Here is a 23,147-nt window from a genome sequence, read left to right as displayed (position 1 = left end):
TGTTCATTAACTGCAGGTTGCATTTTTCTTTTTTTTCTTTTTGGTGTTGTTACAGAATAAGGCAGAATACATAGTAGTAGCTTTTGTTCCTTGTGGTCCATATTGAATATGCCAAGGATTTCGGAAGCAGAGTCAACATTGCAGTTTGGTGCATTTAAGTTGCATTGGGCACACACAATGTGTTTTAGAATCAGATAGGCATGTGTGGAATCCTTAACTATCCTACTCTGAATAGCTAAGTATCCTGAGTGCTTTTATCATGTTTTCTGAAATCTTGTCTGCAGCTGGTGTATTGAAGTCTTCTTTTGGTGTGCTGTGCTGTCCTTATATAGCTTCTGTGAACTTTATGTAATCCAGCTCTATATATATAGCTAGATGCTATTCAATCATTTTATTTATATATAGTAAGAAAAGTGCCACATATGGTCATTAAAGGCGGATAGCACAGTGAGAAATGAGTGTTATGTGAAATAGTCTGTCAATCTGTAATAAACTGTAAGTAAGAAAAATAAATCACAAAATGGGTAAACGTTAAATCGCTGGCGTCTGGTCTGATGAAGCCACTAGTTTAGTTGTGAAAGCGCTTACCTGATTTTATGGATTAAAAACTTTTTATGTTTATATGTCTGCTGTGTTTCATTTTCACAGATACGCTTTGATTTCTGTAATAAACTGTAATTGTGTCAAGACTTGTCTTCATTGGATTGATTTATATTTTCTGTGTTAACTGTTTTAAGTTGTAGACACAACAGTATGCACACAATCACTACTGTTATCTCTGTTATCTTAATATCACAATTAAATCCCTCAAAACTCTCAAAGGAAATGCAGTCACATACTCCTGCTCAAGGACTACTGTGCCATGATAATTCCTAAATGACAGCAAATGATAGCCATAAAAGAATACCATGTCTTGTCAAGACTTAGAGGAGTATAGCATCACCCACTTCTTGGAAGATCAGGCCATTACATATACTGATAAATTATGAGACATTAATAAAAAGCTCATCTCCTCTTCATTTCTTTGTCATCCTTGGAGAACATTGCAGAATTTCTTCACATGTGAAAGAAGAACACACTTCTGCACAGCAAAATTAGAACATTTTTTCATGTGATAAAACATAATAATAGTCTATAAAAATTGTGATAAAGTTCTTTAAATAAGACTGCACCTGACAAACCATTTGCTCAAAGGATTAATGACTGAAATAAAATCCATTCCTATTACTGGTATCAATTGAATATTCTCTCTCCACAAAAAAAAACAATAAAACATTTGAATATCTATGTAGTTTTGGTCAAGGCACGTCATGAAACTCAATGTTAAATATCTAACCTACATTAAGTGTATCTCAGTTTGTTGACATCTTTAACAATACTACATGAAAACATAATAAGTAGATAATACAAGCCACCTTAAAATAACCACTAACAGAAGAAGTTTTTGGAATACAAGCCACCTTCCCTTAAACAGATCAGATGGAATAACAGTAGAATTCTAGAAATAATATGCAGAATTTGCAACTCAATTTAATTTCTGGGTCTTCAGTCTCATTCTTGAGTAAACTTCCATAAGAGAATTCTACTCTTCATGCATTACTTGAAAAAAGTGCCAAAGCTCTGTCAGACTCCCCTGGATACAGACATTCACGTGTTAGTCTCTATAAGTGAGTCATGTTTATCAGTAGATGATGATGGTTCTGGTATGTATTCCTGTTTGGTACTGTGGTATTAATAAATCTGAATCATTGGACACTATCAATGCTCTTTGACTAATTTGGATCTTTAGATTTATAGTTTGCACACTTACACTGTGTCTTTTCTTTTGTTTCTCATGCAAATTGGATATATAATTTTGGTGGAATTATTTACAATAGTTTAAAATCATTAATTTACAAGCAACTTGGGTAGAACATGTAAATAAAATTGTTTGCAAAATAATGAGAAACTAGGGGTACCAGATATAATAAAAAGCAGTTATAGAAGAGCCTGTGGTATTTTAGCCATTCTACTACAACTTCCCAAGTGTCTGATTCCACTGTTGGTAAAACAATCAGAAAACATAATAGCAATAATCTTAAATCTTCCTTCCCTATACTCTCTCTCAACAACATACCCATCACTGTTGAATCTTCCACTAAACTCTTAGGCGTCATAATCGATGACCAATTAAAATTTGATCTACATACTAGCAATTGTTATCAGTAAAACACACCAAAAACTGGGACTCTTATGCAAAAACAAAAAGTTCCTCACTAACAAAGCAAGATTAGCACTCTCACATGCTTATCTACTACCAAGTCTGCTGTACAGCTCCCAAATCCTCACAAACCTTAACTCATCACTCCTTAGTAAGTTAGAATCTACCTATAACAAAGTTGCCAGATTTGCAGTAAACCATACTAATCAATCCCATCACTGTCCCTCTCTAAAAGCATTGAACTCACTAGAATTTCCTCACCAGCTTTTTCTCTCACAGCTCATGGTTATTCACTCCATATTGTATCAACCTTTATACTGTCCCAACCTGTCCTCTCTTATCTCCTACTACACTCCAACTAGGACTCTTTGAATCTCAGATCAACACCTACTACAAACCCATCAACCAAAGAACAAATCTGGTTGCAACCTTTACAGCTACAACCCTGCTAAATTATGGAACAAACTCCCATGGGAAATTAGGACTGTTAGCAATGCTAAAAACTTCAAATCAGCCTTGAAAGAATACCTGAACAGTCAATGGACCTGCCAATGTACTCAGCCTCCTTAACTTATTCTCCACTACTCATCCACCCTAACTTCTACTCCTTCATATTTACCTGTTGCAGCACACTATAATCTCTACTCAATCTCTCCCCTACCCACATAATCTCACTTCTCCTTATCAACCTAAGCATACTTCTACTCTCATGTCACCCCATCTACTAATTATTACTGTTACTCCTTTAACCTACTCTTCCCAGCTATGCTCCATTACCTCTACTATCATATTCTCTAAATCAAGGTTTATAATTAATTTGATATGAGTAAACCCAAGTATATACCTGTACTGTATAGTCTGTAGTTAAATAGTCTGTATTTAAAACTCTTTTTGAATAACTCATGTTAGAATTTGTCTGTATACAATATAAATTGTATTTAGAACATTATTAATATGTCCGCACAACTGTGACCTGGAGCTTTTCTCCAAACTGTTAATCTGAAATCTAAACTACTACAATGTATACATATTTTGGAGAGCTTTTCTCCCCGGGCCTCTGCTAAGAAAGGGCTATCAGCTCCATTGGAAAAACCCAGTCAAAAATGTAAAATAAAATAAATAATATAATTACTTGCTGACAGGGAAGTATCAACTACTAATGTTTATAAACCCACAAATTAAAGTAAAGAGGAAGTAATAGTGGAATATAAAAACAAAAATAGAGAGCTGTGAATATTCAGTGATTTCAGCACAAGAATAGGCTCATATACTAATTATATATGTTTTAAAAACAAGTAGATGAGGTTGAAAGACTTGCACATGACAATTCTGTGAACAAATAAGGAGTTAAATTGTGCCAGCTAGTTATACCATACAATCTAATAATAAAGAATGGTAATGATAATAGAGGTAAGTACATTTGATATGCATGCAAATCATAATATAGGTAAGTACATTGGATATGCATGCAAATCATAATAGAGGTAAGTACATTGGATATGCGTGCAAATCATAATAGAGGTAAGTACATTGGATATGCATGCAAATCATAATAGAGGTAAGTACATTGGATATGCATGCAAATCATAATAGAGGTAAGTACATTGGATATGCGTGCAAATCATAATAGAGGTAAGTACATTGGATATGCGTGCAAATCATAATAGAGGTAAGTACATTGGATATGCATGCAAATCATAATAGAGGTAAGTACATTGGATATGCATGCAAATTATAATAGAGGTAAGTACATTGGATATGCATGCAAATCATAATAGAGGTAAGTACATTGAATATACATGCATTATAAACAGAAGTGGGACAACCACTGATTATTTTCTACTGTCAGAAGAATTAAGTAGGAACTGCAAAATGGAGATAAGAGATCAGGGAGTGATCATTCTCTCTTGAGACTTAGTTTAAAATTCAGTTATGATGGTGAAATTCTAAATCTCAATAAACATGGAAAATGTCTGCAGACACTGGTAAGGGCAGGAAAGGATTTTGAGACGTGACTATTAAGAGAATTAGACAGCATTACCAACAATGCAATTGTAATCACTGGATTGCCAACTGGATTACAGATAGGAAGCAGATAATAAAATTAGGGGAACTTACCTCCACAAAGAGACCTGTCACCAGTGGAGTCCCCAGGGTTCTAGAATGAGACCTCTCCTGTTTGGTATCTACTTTTCTGAAGTAAAATTCAATACCAAAGGGGTCTGGCTGACTTAGTTTGCAGATGACTGCAAGCTAGGAGCAGTCATTGAATCCTCAAATGACTTAGCCATCTTGCAGGAAGATTTGCCTCAAATAAATAGCTGATGTCAAAACCATGGTCTGAAACAAAATGTCAAAAAGTGCATTACTGTATCATTTGAGAAGTCATGTACCCTAGTGAACTACCACATTGACAGTATGCCCCAAAGAGTTGACCCAGTTGTTTGGGATTTGGGGACTTATTTGGACAGTGACCTAACTTTTAACCAGCATGTGTCTATTATTGTAAGAAAGAAATTCTGTATTTATTTATTTAGTATTTACTTATTTACATTTGTTTACCAGGAAAGTCTGACTGGGCCAGAACCCCATTTTCAGCAGAGACCCAGGGAGAAAAGCTCCACAGAAATATAAACAAAATACAATAATTAAATAGTACAATAGTATACATACAGTAAGATGGAGAAAACACATCATCTAGTTAGTGCATACAAAGTAGTATTCAGTACAATTTTCTAGTAGATACAGGTTCAAAAAGAAAAACACACAAGCATTTCAATGAAGATCACTGTGAGAAAAATAAAATTAGTACTGTGTACATTTTAAATAATAGTTATGAACAAATGAGATTTCCTTTATATATATTTTTGAATAGTAATAAACACTGAGGAGAGGGAGAAAATGAAGTAAGGAGTGGTTGAGAGTTATAGATATCTTATCACTCAGGTTTGGCGCAAGAGCAACGCCAGTTTTTGAATAGATGTTCAAATAGTAGTTGTTTGAAATTGGTAGATTCAGGTTTGTTTTGGAGGGTGTGGGATAGAGAGTTCGATAATTTGGCTATCTGATTTGAGAATAGGGCTTTACTGTGAGTGTTGTTAGCTTTGTTTACTGTGAGAAAGTTTCTGTCTGTAGCTCTTAGACTTCTTGGACATGAGTAGGGAACAAGTTCTTTGAAGGATGGGCAACTGTCAGGATGGAAGATGATATTTTGTCTGAACTTAAGTTGGTAGAGATGGAGAAGGTTAGGTAGCTCAACCCAATTTAATTTATGTAGAGCAATACAATGGTAGGTTTGGTGGGGAAGGTTGGCTGCAAAGTGGGCTATTTTGCTTCAAATTTGGTTAAGTCTGATTTTTTTAAGTTGGTAAAGAGGGAGAAATCATATAGGAGAGTAGAGAGAAGGAAGGTTCTGGATATGGCTGGTCTGGTATTGTCAGTGAGGAATGGCTTGCTTCTGTACAGTGAGCCAAGTTTGATGTGAACTTTCTTAATTTTGATGGCTATGTGTTGGTCAAATCCGAGTTTGTTGTCGATTATCACACCAAGGAGTTTTGTATACTCAAATGGTTGGATGACTGTGTTGTTTGCCGAGAGAATGGTGTAAGGAGGTGTGGCTGATGAATACTTGCTACTGGTAAATAGCATTAACTGTGTCTTTTTGGGGTTGAGGATTAGTTGTGATTTACTTAGAATGTTTCTATATCATTAAAAGCTTGTTGGGCTACTATTTGGAGGTCTGGTAAGGTATCTGCTGATTAAAGTTGAACCGTCCACATACTGGACTACTTTTGCATGTGTTGTGGATGAGGCTAGATCATTGGAGAAGATGGTGAAAAGAAGGGGTCCTAGTATGGACCCTTGAGGGACTCTGACTGAGACAGGCAGAAGTGCTGAGAGTTTGGATTTCCATTGAACTGCTTGTTGTCTGTCAGAAAGATAGCTTAGGAACCAGGAGAGGGACATCTTTGATAGGTTTAATGAGGCAAGAACATTAAGGATTTTCTGATGGGAGACAGTGTTGAATGCTTTTGACATGTCTAAGAAGATTGATGCTACTTGCTGGTTTGAATTTTTCAGATGGTTGATTGATAGTGTTAGAGAAATTAATTAGGGCTGTGATGGTGCTGTGTTTTGGTCTGTAACCGTGGAGGGATAGATAAGGCTGTGAGGTAACAGGTATTGTAGTAATTGAGTGTGGATATGTTTTTCAAGGCAAGTCAAGTCAAGTTAAACTTTATTATCATTCAGACTACACAACCACAAAGTGCACAGCTGAATGAAATTATGTTTCTTCAAGCTTGTGGATACACTAAAAACAGAACCATTTTAAAAAATAACATAAGCACATAAACACAAAAATATATACACACACAATATGAGTCCGAGCCAACCGAAGCTCCATTCCACACCGGCAGTCACAGTCCAGTTATGCCCTTGTCCATGTCAATGATCATATCTCCATTATCCACTACAATCTCAATCCACCACCCATTCTGTAACCAATCTCATCTTCACAAAAGCAACTGTCCAGTTTCTTCCTTCAAGATCAACATTCGGATCTAGGACAACACCATCCAACATCTTCCGACACTCATCCTACACCTTTGACACTCATACTACACCTTCCAACACCTGGGTCTCCACCAACAGCTCTGCTCAGTGCACCACTCCAGATGTAGGCCTGAACAGCCACAACTAGAACAACCACTTCAGCAACTCCAAGCTACCTGAGCTAAATTGAATGATATACCGATCCACCGACACAGTTGTACCCACTCCACAACAGTCCACAAGTGACGCCAATAAGAATGGACACATACTGACAACTTTCTATAAGAACATGAGAAGAACAATGAGAACCGAAGAGGCCACTGCCACATAAGGCACCACCATCTTGAATTTTCCAGAATTTTGACACAGCTAATATAAACAAAGTATTGCACAGCTTATAAACAAAGGGCTTGTATCTAGATCTACAGATATCATTGTTCCCCTTTACTCATCCCTCATTAGACCAATCGTTGAATCTAATGCCCCTTTTGGCATGTGTCTGTCCAGAAACATGCAACAACTGTAATGCCTGTAGAGATACCTTACTAAAAGGATACAAGGCCTAAACAACACTTCTTACATGGAATTACTCAAAATCCTGTCACTATAATCTGTATCCAACAGGCTGCTAAGCAGTGACCTTTGTTGAGCAGACAAGGCATCCACTGACTTGTACTGATGGATTTCCTGCATATCAGCAAGTTAAATGGCATCAGAAATAATCAGTCTAGGGATCTAAAACTCTTCTGCCACATAAGTGGAATGGTTTGGAAGGACAGGTATACTTCACAGAGGATATCATTGTGGAATAGACTCCTCAGCCACATAAAACAAAGTTTATCCCTTTCCATTTTCAAGTGCAACTCAGATCTATGGATGGGAAACAGAAAATTTATCTCAGGACTACCCACAGTACTATTATCGGATAGATGCAGCTCTTAAATGCTCTCTCCCATTCATGGGTCTCCTCAAATTATCTATGGTATGACTCCAGTTATTCTCATTAGGGTAATATATAATTATCAACCATGGGATTGGTAAGGCCAATCTATAGCTAAAAGGGATAGGTTATGTCAAACACAAAAAGGGAATTGGCTAGACACAAAATGGTCCACAAGGGCAGCTAGTGTAGTACTTACCAATGAACCTTTGAACCTATGTGGAACTATAATCATAAAAGTCAGTCATTTACATAAGAAGATAATCAGTAATTCTGAAAACAATAAAATCAGACATAGTATACTGTGGTGGCTGATTTGAGAAAGAATGCATTAAAAAGCAAGACTAACTATTTTAAGAGATATGAGAAGATGGCTAAAAGACATAGCACAAGCGAAAATGAGTATAATGAAGGTTGCAAAATTAGTTTATAGATGGGTAATCAAATAGAAGAAAGAATATTTTTGAATGAAATAGACCAGGAAACGTAGGATTCTTATAAGATGAGATAGCAAGTAATTCTAAGGAAATTAGAAGTACTTTAGTTACAAATTCAGTAGAGGACTGGTATATTGATGGTGAGGTCAAGAAAAACTTTTGTTGGCATATTAGAATAATGGAACTATGATATATCTGATGACCAAGAAAGCAGGGGTTGTATATACAAAATAAGACAGAAAACCACCACAGTCCTGGATGTGATATGAAATGGGTTATATATTTTGTTTAAGTATTTACTATCAGAAGTCAGTTTCTGGAAGCTTGGGCCAGTGGCATTTTAATTTCTATTTAGAAAAAGGTTTCCTACAAGGAACCAAAGATGGGCAAAGCTACCTTTTTATTTATTTAAATATTTTATAACAATAGGCCAGTTTCTGGAACCTTGTACCAGTGGCATTTTAATGTCTATTTATATAAAAAAGTTTCATATAGGGATCCAAAGTCATATATCTCTATCATCTTGACAAATAATTATTTACATATATTTACAACTATGTAGTAATTCATCTAAGCAATTATTTGGAATATGAACTCCTACATCAGGCTCAATTTTCTTATAGTAAAAATAATTTGACTGTGGTTGCTTAGTTATTATATCAACATGTTAGTTAAAAATGTGATTTTAAATTTCAAAAACTTTTCATAATATTCTGCTATTTGAAATCAGCTTTTTACAATCTTAATAGAGTTAGACTATGCAGGATTAGAACAGAAAATATTTTCCCCTCACATTTGAATAAAATTAATAGCAGCTGTTGTTGCCAAAAGTAAATATTTCCAGGAAAGATCTCATTACCTAAAATAGGAATTAATAAAAGGGTAAGGGAGGCTGCTTGATATCACAATGCCTATTCATCATTTATACCAAGAAATATTTAAGGGCCTAGAAGAAGTAAGCAAAGATATTCCAAGAACAGGACAGGTACCATATTCTGCTATAAGCTAAGCAAATGACATGATTCTGCTCTCTACCTCAAAGTTGCAATGCTTAAGCAAACAGAACACAATCAGTGTGAGGACAAACAAAACTGTTACAAAGTCAAAAAATATTTAAATGTGCATTTACTATTTACAGGGGAAACAGAATTAAGTAAAATGGTTTACTCATTTCAGAAACTGTTCAGTAGTAATGATTCATGGTATAAGTAGGAGAAATACCTGCAAATGAAAATAGAAAAAAATAAAGTACTACACATCCAGTAGAAAATGCCATAAAGGCAATCTTATACTCCATTGTGATTTATGCTGCCAAGGACTGATGCAGCAGGCTACTCTAGGGTCTGCTCAAGTCTTTATATAAATCTATTAAAAAGGACCACGTTGCTACCCCTGTTATTCTCTGGTTTATACATCTGAAATGAATATGAGTTTATTAATGAAAGAATTGTGAAAGTGGGCCAGCTGATCACAAGATGTATGAAATAATATTATTACCAGAGAAGGAAATAATCAAGCACTGTGGGTGGCGCGGTGGTGCAGTGGTTAATGTTGTCACCTCACAGCAAGACGTTCTCCGGTTCAATTCTCAGTTACTAGATTTCTGCATATCACTACATATATGTCTCTTTGCAATTCCTCACTTTTTTTTGGATTAATTATGTCTTTTTCATAGAGAGAATATTTTCAAAAAGCAGCATAGTTCAGTATCTTTATCTCTAAGTATATTACATAGTTGTTTCAGTTTCTATACTTTCTTTCTTAACATAAGAGTTCCTCTTTGAAAGAAATAGAATACCATTTTTCACATATTGCACACATAGCTTATGATATATTTTGAGCTTGTTACAGTTACAATTAATTAGTTAAATGTTGATAGCAGCATACACTAAATTCTTGTAGAAAGCATGCTATACAATATGTAATGAATTTAAGATTATGAACCAGAAAATTCTGACTGATTAAAATAAGAAAGAACTATGGAAAGAAATCTGAGTAAAAATTGTATGTTTCTTAGTACCACTTACATCAAACTATAGGAGAGGAGTTTAGAAGTACAGCATATACCCTATTAATTCTGTAGCATTAGCCAGTGAAAGTTTAAGAAAAATGTAAAACTGACATCCAAGATGACTATACTGTGATCAACAGCATGGCTTCAGCTCTCCTAGTGTGAAAATAAAAACTGAGAAACAACAGCCAGTGATGTTATCAGCTTGAGTAAAGTTCAGTTGCTGGCTATCACGTTCACTGCCTGGAAGCTAGCAAAGTAGAAACTAAGAGAGTCTGAAAGAAAATCAACTAGAAAAGGTGAAAAGAAAACACTGACTGGGAAGAATCCTGCAGCAGTTCAACAAAATGTAGTTCAAACTCCAGCTTTGGTGCAAGATATGGCTTCCAGTAATCTGAAGGAAAAAATAAGTCAAATGTGCTCAGAGTTGCTCAAAATAAATGAAACATTGAAGGAGTTTATCAGTTCAATTAGCAAAAGGCTTGAAAATGTAATAAACTTTAAAGAGATATTCAGATGAGCTGATAACACTATAAAAATCAGAGGTCAAAATGAAGAAAAGGCTGGCTGAATATGAAACTTCTCAAGAAGAGATTTTTCAAAAAAAATGGTAGAATTAAAAGGAATGAGCACATAGAGAAAATATGAGATTTTCTGCTGTTCCAGATAAGCCAGAAGGAGCAGACTCTATTAATTTTATGAAGGCACAAATAAGCATCTGGGCTGGTTTTCCATAGTAGGGACTTTTAGAAGAGCAGACCATGTGTATGCTCCAAATCTAACAATATGAAAACAGCCAAGACCTTGATTAGCAAAGATGCAAACCCACCAGCAGAAGGAGTTGATCCTGACAAAACTATGATAAAAAGGCAAGGTATTAAACATTGGAGACAGTAGAGCATTTGTAGAAAATGATTATTCACTGTACATTAGGCAGAAGAGAACACACATGTATTCCAGTAATCAGAGAATGTCAAGAGGCAGGTGTGAGATTCAAGCTGCTGTATCCAGCTGTCTTCAGAATATCTTTTCCTGGAGTTTCAAAATCATGTTTGATGCTGAACAGGTTAAGGAGGACATGCAAATGTTTGTGCAGAAAAAGTGAGGCATCAAGCATAAGGGACTCTGCTCTTCATTCTTCTGATAATAAAGCACACATACTTTGCCAGTGAAAGCTTTTCTGCTGCTCAAAAAAAATGCTTGAGAGACAGAGGAAAGCATAGTTGTTGACCAGAAGAATCATGAGTACCTTGGAATTGAACAGTAATCTGGAGTTGTGAGATGGAGATGAAGACCACCAACATGGAAATCTTTGAATAAATGTGAGGCTACAAAGCATTCATTGCATTTGTGAAACAAAGATGTGTAAGAATAAGTGGATTTTGTTGACTCTGTTAAACTTGTGGGGAACTGAAAATCATTTCCCTCACTTTATTTCATTAATGTGTGGAAAGATTCTGAGGGGAAGGAGATGAGAAGAAAAAAAGGTAACTGAGCAAAACAGTTTATGTTCTTTGTATTTTTATGAAACTTTTCACAATATAAATTTCATATTCTAGAGTAAAATATTTTTAGTTCTTTCTAATAAAGTTTCTAAGGTAAACAAATGCATTTTTTTCTTCTTCCTCTTCTCATTCTTTCTGTTTTTGTATTAAGAAATATAGGCATTACAGTGCAAAAGAGAAAAAAGCTAGATTAAACATGTTTATGTTAATAGACTGTAATTCTGGGTTGTTGAGGTTGAGAGTGGAATGTAAAAGTCCACACATCATAATATATGTAGAGATGATATGTCTTCTCTTACTTTTGCATAGGTGAATGTCTGGATAAAGACCTTTGGCTTAATATAATAACACATTTTAAATGGAAACAAGCAAATATGAGAAAACCAAAGATAATGAAAAGTTTTTTCTTTAGCAATAAATATCTCAGCTTGTCTTTCAAGTTGCAGCAGAGGACATTTTTTTCCTTTTTCTCTTATGTAAACAAGCTGATAATAGGGCAGTAAATGACAGAATACTGATTTCTTCAAGGCTAAAAGTTAATGATTTCTGAAAGCATACAAGCTATTTTCACATTGGGAGAATAAAGATAAAAAAGAAGAGACACCAATTAGTGTAACTAGAAGCATAGGCAATAACATGAATCTTAGCATGGATAACCTCAATTTCAGATTAATTAGGGCCTGTATTAACAATGTTCTATTTGGCACAGATGTTCCTATTAGGAAGATTGGACTTAATTATTTGACAATGCATGTAGTTATGCGTGTTTATATTAAGCTGTTTATGTGATGTTCTGGTAGTGTTTTTTTGTGAGTTTCTATGTAAAATGTGATATATATTCCGATGTTGATGGTAAGAAAAAACTATATAAAGGGTTAAACTGACAAGCATTAATGGGCACATCTATCCTAAAAGCTGGAAATAAACATTTATAAAAGCTGCCATAATTACTAGGTGGGATAATGACTTTTTAACTATAGCCATTATCTTGGAATGTGAATTGTCTCACAGGTATAGACAAAAAGGAAAGATTACTTAGTTATAGCAAGAAATACAAAGTACAGATAGCAATGCTACAAGAGACACATTTTGAAAGAACTAAGCATTTGACTTTGATAAAGAAAGGATTTCGGAATGATGTTCTACAGAATATCAGGGACAAAGGAAACAAGAAGTACTTAGATTAATTGCTAGACGAGATCCAGTAGTGATAGAGGAGGGGAACAAGATAATAATTGGAGATTTGAGGTAGTGAGGGATTGCTGGCAAGGGATGGGAATAGCAATGGCATGTATTTATATTCCACCTAAAACTGGTATTATGGACTTAAAATGTTTGGAAATATTACTTATAAAAGAAGACTGAATTTGATTTGCAACAATGAGGATGTATATTGGGGGCCTAGAAGGAAAACATAACAAAAATATTACAAAAAAAGTATCAGTTTCTGATTTATGAAGATATTTGGTATGAAGGACATGAGTTCAGTAGTGGGGATGCAGAAGGAATTTCCACACTATTCTGTAAGGTACAATAACTGGGCTAGCTAGACCGAAACTCTATTTCACAGGAACATGTGGATTTAATTGAGAATTTTGACACACATTCAATAACTATTTCAGATCCTGTGCCAATAACTACTATGATGAAAGTGCAGGGTAATGAAGTAAAGATGAGACACTGGTGCCTCCTACTTACTTATTAAAAAGAGAGGAATTTAATAAATGGGTAGTGCAAATGAAATGAGAGTTATTAGGGAGATAGATTTTACTGGGAGCTCTTGCCTATGGATATAGATAGCAAGATATAAGCAGTAAATATGTTTTAGCCCCTTTAGTTTTTTTACACAGGTCAGGCATATTTCTATCAACCAGAGGAGAAATTGTGGATATTAATTATTTTGGAGGGGAAATAGGCAAGAGTTAAGTGGAAAAAGTTATTGTCTCAATACAGCAAGGAGATTTTGGAGTATCTGATTTGAAGGGATATTTTAGCGCTATACAGTTAAGGCTCTTATACAAGCAGAAATCTAAAATTCAGACTGGAAGGGAATTATGATGAGGAAATGGGGGTGGGTAATTTAGGAAATAAGGAAAGAATGGTATTTTGGACACAGATCTTTAAGGAGAATAACAAGTCATAGAGAATATTATATCATAAAGTAGCAGAAAGTAAACTAAGAAATAAGCTAACATGGGAATGGAGGAAGGAGATTTTGCCAATATGGATGATTGTAATTAGGGGTGCAGAGAATAGGCAAGATGGGACAGGAATTTACTGGAAGAAGTTGGCAAAGGAAAAAAGTTATTCGGAACAAATAATTAGTGAAAGATAATAGAATGGGAGGAGGCCAAGAAGACATTTGGATTGCAGACCAGTGATTGCTTTCCTTATCAGGTATTGATATCAGAATACAGAAAAAGAGAAAGGGATAGTGGAATCCTAAATTAAAAACCGTCAGCGGTTCAGTTTTTAATTGAATCTAGAACAGAAGCTGCTGTTAAAAAGGGATAATTAGTAGGGCATATAAAATATTGAACGACAACTAAAGAAATCAATCAGAAGTTGACAGAAACGATTGGGAAGAGAGATTAGATATGTAATTCATGAAGAAAACAATGGCAGGGCATATGTATGGTTTCTAAATATACAGCAAAATCTAGAAGATTTAAGCTTTTGCCTGGAAGTGTTTATATAGCTATTTATATACCACAAGCAGATTCTAAAGAAATTTTCCTCAGGTAGATGGCAAATGTCAGAGGTATAATAGAGAAAAAAATGATATTTGGGAGCATGAGTGTAATGGGATGGCAGACTTCAAAACTGCCCTATAGAGTACTCTGTCAGGAACACTGGGCCAGCAAATGGATGTAACTAAATAATTGTTTGTTTTTTGAACTGGAATACAACATCTGAATTACTTAGACATAGTAGGACCAAAAAAGTAATTACTAGGAAATGCAAATCAAATTATAAAGCAGTGAATATTGTAATGAGAGATAAAAGAAGAGAATGGGGGACCTTTAGAAAGGGGTAGGAGTAAATTACATAGATAAAAATGGAAATTGTGGAAACAATACAGGCAGTAAAATGTTTTGGAGGAGAAATGAGTTTTAAGAGAAGGCAGGAATTTAATAATGTATGTAATACTACTTTGATCGTGTGATCTATAGCAATATATGTGATGCATACTGTTTGTAAATATGAATTTGTCTGATATGGTTTGATTACCTTTATATAAAAGCAAGTCTGCCTAAGTCAGAAGTGATAATTCAATAAAGATGTTCAAAACAAGAAAATTGCAAAAATACAGTGCTGTAGACTGAAAGCTACATGTAAATGTGCAGCTGTTTATATATCTATATCTATCTATCTATATATGTGTGTGTGTATATATATATATATATATATATATATATATATATATATATATATATATATACATATACTCACACACACACACACACACACACACACACACACACACACACACATATACATAAATAGATATACAGATAGATATGTATACACATGTGCATATATTTACTTGTAGAAATTGAATGTTATTATGATCATAGTGGTAAGGCTAAGCAGAAAGAATGTATGAAATAATGTACTAGAGATGTCCTTCGCAATTTATTAATAGATGGAAAAAAAGCTAGGGTCAGTGTGATTACTCCATGCATATAAAGGCAGAAAAGAGTTGAAAGGTCATGGTACAACAAATGAATTGTTTTCACTGACAAGGAGACTTAGTCTATTTCTAAAGTGCCAACTCATAATGTGTTTGTACACATGACATAGTTCTAGTATTAAAATAAGAATGTTAGCGTTAAACAAAAGTGCTAGGGAAGAATGAAATCTACATTTTTTATATATTTATGTGCATTACATTATCAAACAGTAATCCTATAAAAATAAAGCAAACTTTGCAAAACTAAATCAACAGAGGAAACAGAAAAGAAAACTGGTAACTCATGTGAAACTGAAAGATGTACATATGAACCATGATAGGATATTCAGAAAAAAGCACAAAATAAGAATTTGTATTATATTACATATGCTGTTATGTTGTAATGAATGGCCCAAAATATAGATAAAAGATTACCATGCTGGAGTAGTTGGCTGCGGTGAACGGATGGAAGTATTATTTACCTGAGGATGAAATTGATATGAAATGCTTCCCTCTTGATGACAGCATGTTAAATTATCCTTATAAAATGGACAGAAAAGAGTGAATGGTCATATTTCTGACTACCTGTGCTTCAAATCTGTTCCATTAACAAACATTAACATCACAGATAAATTAATAGTATTTTTTATTATTAGACCCATATGTTTTAGGGACAGTATATTGAGGGTTAATTTAGCCATTCATTTTAATCATGTGATTGATTAAGGAGGGTGTATAAATGATTGGTGCTGTCAATATGGTTTCACTCTGATGATGCCCTAGATAGGGGTGAAAGTGCTAAGTCTGTAGTTTTTATTTATTTGTATTAAATGTTACTGTACTCGAGCAGTGGTTGTGGCAGTTTTTATTTATTTTTTTTTGGTTTGCAGTATTTTTCACTCATTCACTCTTTTTTGAGTGTTATCCAGTTCTTAGATTCCCCATTACCCACAACCAGAATTTAATGTACTTCGAATATCCCCTAAAAGACAAATTATGACCTTATTGCCTGTTTTTTTTTAATTTCTCCATATCTTTTGGGTTTCTAATACCATGATGGGAATGGACCCCATTCCTACATCAAAACATGATTAAAGTTCATGAAATTAGTATTGCTTCAGTCTTTGATGTCAGCCAGAAGTGCTATTCGCAGCACCTGCAATGTGCCCAGTTATGACTCCTTCTACAATTCATATGGAGTTACATGTATTGGTAAAATATCTAAATATAATTGTAGATTCTTTTTTATAAGACCCGTTGCTCCTATTACTATTGAAACTATCTGGGCTTCTGTTTTCCACATCGCTATCATTTCTGCCTGCAAATTCTGATATTGCTTGACTTTGGTCTCTCTGTATGCAATACAGTGTAGTCACTGGGTGTGTCAATTTCAATGAGCAATGCTACTTTTGTTTTCTTTTCATGGACCACTATATCTGGTTTTCTAGCATCTGTCTTTTAAACTATTGGTAATGGATGATCTCATGTGATGTAGACTTCATCAGTTTTTGTGATGCTTTGTGGCTCATGTTTCCAGTGTTTTTCAGCCACTTCACAATCTCCAGTGCAACAGTCCTGCCACATTATTTATTGTGCCTTACAGTATATAGTCCTTCTGGCATTAGTATGTCACAACCAGCAATGAGGTGTGCAATTGTTTCCAGTTCTGTTTTACAAAACCTACATTTGACTGTTTCTCCCACATGTTCAATGGACTTTGTAAACCAACATGTAACTAGCCCTCTATATTGTGTCATCGATATTAACCTTTCATCTCTTGGTTTGAATTTGCCTCTCCTTAACCATTCCTGAGTTTGTTCCTGATCAACATGAGGTTCTTCCAGAAGTTTTTTATACTTGCAACTATATTTATACATTTTCCACATTTCTTGCCTTCTCATCTGGTCCTTTACCTCATATTCTTTCTTTTGTTTTTTGGCACATTCAGATGCTGCCTGACTTTTATTTACTTCTGGTTTGATTTCCATTCTGCTTGACACTGATCTGCTTCTGCTAGCCTAAGCAGGGAGGTCATCTTAGATTTATTCTACTCATGTTTTAAAACCTTCATTACATTTGGGTCTTGTGTGGTTAGCAGATATGTGTGGAATCCATTGATTGCAGATCTATACATGTAATCAATTTCAAGGAGTCCCATCCCTCCTTCAGAACAGAGAATAAATAATCTTGGTATGCACTGATTTATATAAATCATTTGGTGAGCATGAAGCATCCTTCTTGTTTTCGTATCTTACCTATCCAACATGTTTTGGGGCCAATCAGTCACTCCAGAACTGTAAGTTAGGACAGGAAGAGCAAATTGGTTTATAGCCTGGATTTTGTTCCTAGATGCCAGTGCTGTTTTCAGGAGTAATTTAAGTCTTGTAAAGTATTCCTTGCTAAGTTTTATTCGCATTTGTTCATGTTTTATTGTTGATCCTTCATCAATTCCCAAATATGTATATACTCCCTCTTGTTCAAGTTCTTTTATATCACATTGTTGTCCCAAACTGATGTTTTCTTGGTGCTGCAGTTTTCCTGCTTTAAAGGTTGCTTTTGCACATTTATCAAGACCAAATTACATTTTTATATCATCTGAAAAATTTTTGACAACTTGCAGTTGTGCTTTTCATTCCTCATCTGAGGAGCTGTACAGCTTTAAATCATCGACAAAGAGAAGATGAGAAGTCTTTACACTTTGTTGTTTTCTAGGAGCCAAATTATAGCCATGGCCTAAGCTGTTAAGTAGACAGCTTAATGGGTTCAGGGCAATGCAGAATAGCAGTGGTGAGAGCTATCCCCCTTTGAATTTTTATCCCTGGAATAATATTTTGTTCTTTATCATGGCTTAATTGCAAAGTGGTCTGATACTGTTCCATGGTCACTGTAATGTAGTTGACCAATGTAGGGTGTATCTTATCCATGAATGTGGGATACTATCAAATGCTTTTTTGTAGTTAGTCTATTCCATACTTAGATTCTTCCCCTTTTTACAGTTCTCTGCCATGACTTTATTTAACAACAAATGATCCTTTGTTCCATATGACTTTATTTTATTGCCCTTTTGTTCTGTTGCTGTAATTGAGTTTTCTTCTAAATGACTATAAATTCCATTGGCATTGATTCCAGTGTATAGTTTATACATCGTCAGAAGGCAAATCATTGGTCTATAATTTTTAGGGCAGCTTGCAGGTTCATTCTTAAGTAGGAGCATTGTTTTTCTTGTTGTTAGCCAGGTTGGTGTCTGTTCAGGGTATGCATATAAATAGTTCTTACTCATGGCTAAATCTTCGTACAAAGACATTCATACTTTTAACCAGAAGTTAAGTACTGCATCTGGGCCTGGGGTTTTCCAATTAGAGGCTTTTCTTAACTTTGATTCAATTTCACTGGCTGTTACTTCATCCCATTTCATATCCTGTACCTTTAAAATTCTTATTCATTCCTTTATTTTTTCTATCTATTTAGTTTCTTTGTTATGTTCCACAGGATCTTCATAGATACGTCTCCAAAATGTATCTATTTCTTCTTTTTTTGGTGCTCTTTCAATTCGTTTTACCTTGTTTCCCTATTCTCTATAAAACTTTTTTGGGTCATCAATAAATTACTTATTTTGTACTTTTCATTTATATTTATCTGCGTATCTTCTAAGTTTTTCTGCCTGTGCTGGAGATTTGTTATAGTGCATGATAGATCCATATCTGTTCTTATACTGCACATTGCTTTTATCAAGTCTACCTTTCTAAGTATTTTTGTTGATCTGCTCCCTCTTCTATATTCTTCTAACAGTGACACTTCTTGTCTTAATTGCTTTATAGTTTTCTCTATCCGATGCTTCCATTATGTTATTTGATTTCTCCCCTTCCTTTCCCTCACTACTCTGTGTTCTTGTGGTTGATACTTATCAGTTATTAATTTAGCTGCACAGTAATGTAGCCTATTTACTTCTGTTGTATCTCTATGGACAGTCTTAATTACTGTGTTCATTTGGTTCATCAAACTTTTGTTTTTTTGTTTTATTGACCATCTGCAGTCTATTTCTTTCATTGAACTTAATATGTCTATCTACCTCTATTAAATCAAGCAACTCTTCTCTTAGCTGTTTTTCTTCTAAACTGAGAGCACATTTTTTTTGTTTTCCATTTCCTGTGGGCATTCTATTGAAAGTTATGTTGCCTGCTATATATATCACCTGCCATGTCCCTGGAAAACCTCAAAATATTTCTAAATGTGTACCTTTTTAATAGGCAAGTTCAACTATCCATGAATTAGTTTATAAATAAAATTCCACTTGACAATGAACTGCTTGTGAGCACAAAACCAGCAAACCATACAAAAATATAAACTCTAAGCAGATATAAATGCCATAACTATTTCTAGACTTAGTTAATGCTAACTCACTTGTACAAATATTTAACCTGCCCATTAAGGGTACATGTTAGACCTTACCATCACTAACATTGCACCTACTTGCACTATGCCTGTGGTGTTCTCATCTCTGGTCAAATCCTATTATAAATCAGTTATCTTCTCTTTTAAGGTATCTAACCCATCACAATGATTTCCTCTGAAATTAAGAATTTAAAAAAGGCAAACCTATGAAAACTATATAATGAGTTTTCAAACTTTGACAGCTGAATTTCCATCTTCTGTATAGCCTCAGCTATCACTTATGCAAATTAATTGTGCTCCCCTCTAACAAATAGCATCAGCCACCTGGTCTCAATTAGTGCCTGCTATATTGAGGAATGTAATAATAAACCAATTTGATGTCGTGGCAGAACTGCAAATCTTTACAATAAAAGAAAAAAGTAATTAAGGTTTGTAATACATCATATTCTATCTACATTAAAGATTCTTGTCAAAAAGATTAATAAAAATCTAAAAGTTGCCATAAGGAAGATCAAAGCAGAACACAAATTAAAATTAACACCTGAAGCCATGTTTAAGCATAAATCCTTTAAATACTTCAGCTGATTAAGAAATGAGAGTCAGTAATGCTGTGAATTATTTCATGGTGTACTACCCATACTAGCCCTAAACATGTTACTAATATACTTGGAAATACATCTAGTGCCAACTTCATTCCAGAAATGGTTGTTAACGTTTCACAAATCCCAAAGCCTCTCCTTCCTCCCATGATTATTGAATATGTTTTAACTGCACTCTCTAAAGCTAAAAATATTACTTCTATGGGCTCTAGCTGCATACCTGATTGTTTACTTAACACTGCCAGATATACCCCCTGAACCCCCCTAAAATTATTCAGCATAAGCACAGTCACAGGGGATGTACCTAAAATGGTTAGTATTATGTCCCCCATAAGGGTCAGCCCAACTCAGGCACATGAGGTACACACCTATCATTCTAAAGTTACAGAACCATCAGTCTAAGGAAGTCTAAGTTGCCAAGACATGGGACATACATCTGATTTCATAAGCTTAGATGTAAAAATTCTTATTACTGTATACCTTCACCAAAAGTGGTTTACCATAAGACACCATGCCAATTAATTTAGTAAATTTCTTCATGAAAGACTCAGAAGCTGTAGCTTCTGGTCATGATGTTCATGGATCTTACCAATACCATTGACATTGTTCTCCATACAGGAAGTGTAAGCAAGCTTAAAGGCTTAAAAGTAAATTCTTATGATACATGATGGAAAACAAGTTGGCTGACAGAACCCATGTAGTTAAAGTAGCACGTGCCACATCAGGACCAAAAATTATGATTAGTAATACTCTTCAAGGCTCAGTACTGAGACCCTATTCTTTTAGGCATCTATTTCTTGTAACTGCAAACCACTAACCAGGTATATGATTAACTGATTTTTGGCAATCCCTGCATATTAGATTTTGTCATTTGTTCAGCATCTTACAAAGTGTTACTACTGCAAGGGATAAACCATACAAATTAATGGTGTATTAGATTCGCCATAACAAGCCTAGCCATAACAATTCCCTGGCTATTTCTTCCCCACACTATTTACTTCCCTGGAACCCTGTCTAGCAGGGCAACTGATGTGATCCCCAGGGTGAATTTCCTTTCTCCCATCCAATTGTCAAGGTTCCTTTTGAAGAGGGCAAAAGAGGCACTCTGCTTGACATGTATGGGCAGTCTATTCCAGAGTCTGAGGAGTCTCTGTGTCAGGAACCTATCCCTCCAGCATGTTTTGTTTATTGTAATGACAAGGTTTAGATCCCTGGAGCATGTGGTTCTGAGGGATTGGGATTTGTTTAAGTGTAGCATGTCCAACAGCTGTGGGTTTGACATGGCCTTGTATGTTAAGCAGAGATCGCCTCTGAGTAGACGATATGTGACAGAGTATAGCTGGAGTTTTTAAAGCGGTCAGCTTAGGGCATCTGCTTTAGGCCTGTCATTCTTTTAGTGAGGTATTTCTGCAGCCTTTCCAGTTTTTGCAGATGTCTTGAGAGGTACATACCAAATGGGGCATTGTATTCTATAATGGGTACAATGAGGGATGAGTACAGTGGGACAATGACCTCCTTTTTTCTGGATGAAAAGATCTTAGTGATGAGGTCTGCCACATAGAAGGATTTCCTGACTGCTGTGGTGATGTGGTTTTCGAAGGTGAGACCACTCTCCACCTGTGTCCCTAATTCTTTTATCACACGTTCGGTGTTTAGTGTACTGCCACCTATGTGGTAATTCATGGGTACATGTTTTTTTCCCAAAGGGGATAACTATACATTTCTTGACATTGAGCTTGAGCCCATGGTTCTGGCACTAAGCATCTGTTTCTGTAAGGCCCTTTTGTAGAAATAGGTTTAAATTAAATGCAGAGAAGTGTAGCAATCAGGGGTCTATCCAGGAATTTACAAATTGTACACTCAAGAACCATATTGTACCCATTCAGAAATGATATAGATCATACCATAGCACTACAGCACACAGTAGGGACATACTGTATGCACGCTGTATACGCATTGGAATGGCATTGTAGTGCATAGTAGCCAAGATATTTCTGAGAAGTGGGAGGAAATCAAACTAACTAGAGAAGACACACATTGTAACATTGTAACTCTTCAAACAGTAAGTAGCAGTCAAGACTCTAGGGCGGTTTACATGCTAATTAAAAAGTGGTGAGAGAAATCACCTCAGTAACAGATATGTATGAAGGCCTGTTAAAATGTAGTATAGAAATGTAAAATATAGGCGATGTAAGGAATATGAACAGAAATGCAGATTAAAGTGAGTTGTGTACAAACGTAGCACATATCCATCCTAACATCATTTTTTTTTTCAAACATACTCAACATCTCCTCTGTAACATTATCTGAAACTGCTATTAAACTGCTTAACAAGGGATCAACATATATTCCTGTTTTTTATGTCCGTGAAGACACTGTTGTGAAAGATGTTTTGTCATTTTGTCGGCTGTTGAATTTAAAACTTTATTTTGGTCAGCAGGGTGACTCTCAAATATCTACTGATTTTTGGTTTTGAAAATCTGTTTTTCAGCCTCCTATGGACAAATATGTCTCAGTATTTCAAAAAATCAGTTCTCAAAGATCCACATTTTCATGGTTATGAATCTCGGATGCTGGGCCATAACTTGTCTGAGGCAGAACAACAAGCTCTAAGGGCACTTAGAAATAATCATAATAGAGTTAGTAGTCCTTCTGACAAAGGAGGAGCGGTTGTAGTTATGGACATGGACTTTTATCTATCTGAGGCCCATAGACAACTTAAGAATGCCATATATTATATGCCAGTGCCTCTAGATCCTACCAGCCGCTTTAAAAAGGAAATTGATTCCTTCTTGGAGTTGGCTGTTGAGGAAGGTATCATTAGTAATTCAGTCTT

The sequence above is a fragment of the Protopterus annectens genome, chromosome 11.part0 (genome assembly GCF_019279795.1).
Source record: "Protopterus annectens isolate FY-2018-M chromosome 11.part0, PAN1.0, whole genome shotgun sequence".
NCBI classification, from domain to species: Eukaryota; Metazoa; Chordata; order Ceratodontiformes; family Protopteridae; genus Protopterus; species Protopterus annectens.
The sequence above is the reverse complement of the archived record's forward strand: the minus strand, read 5'-3'. Positions refer to the sequence as shown.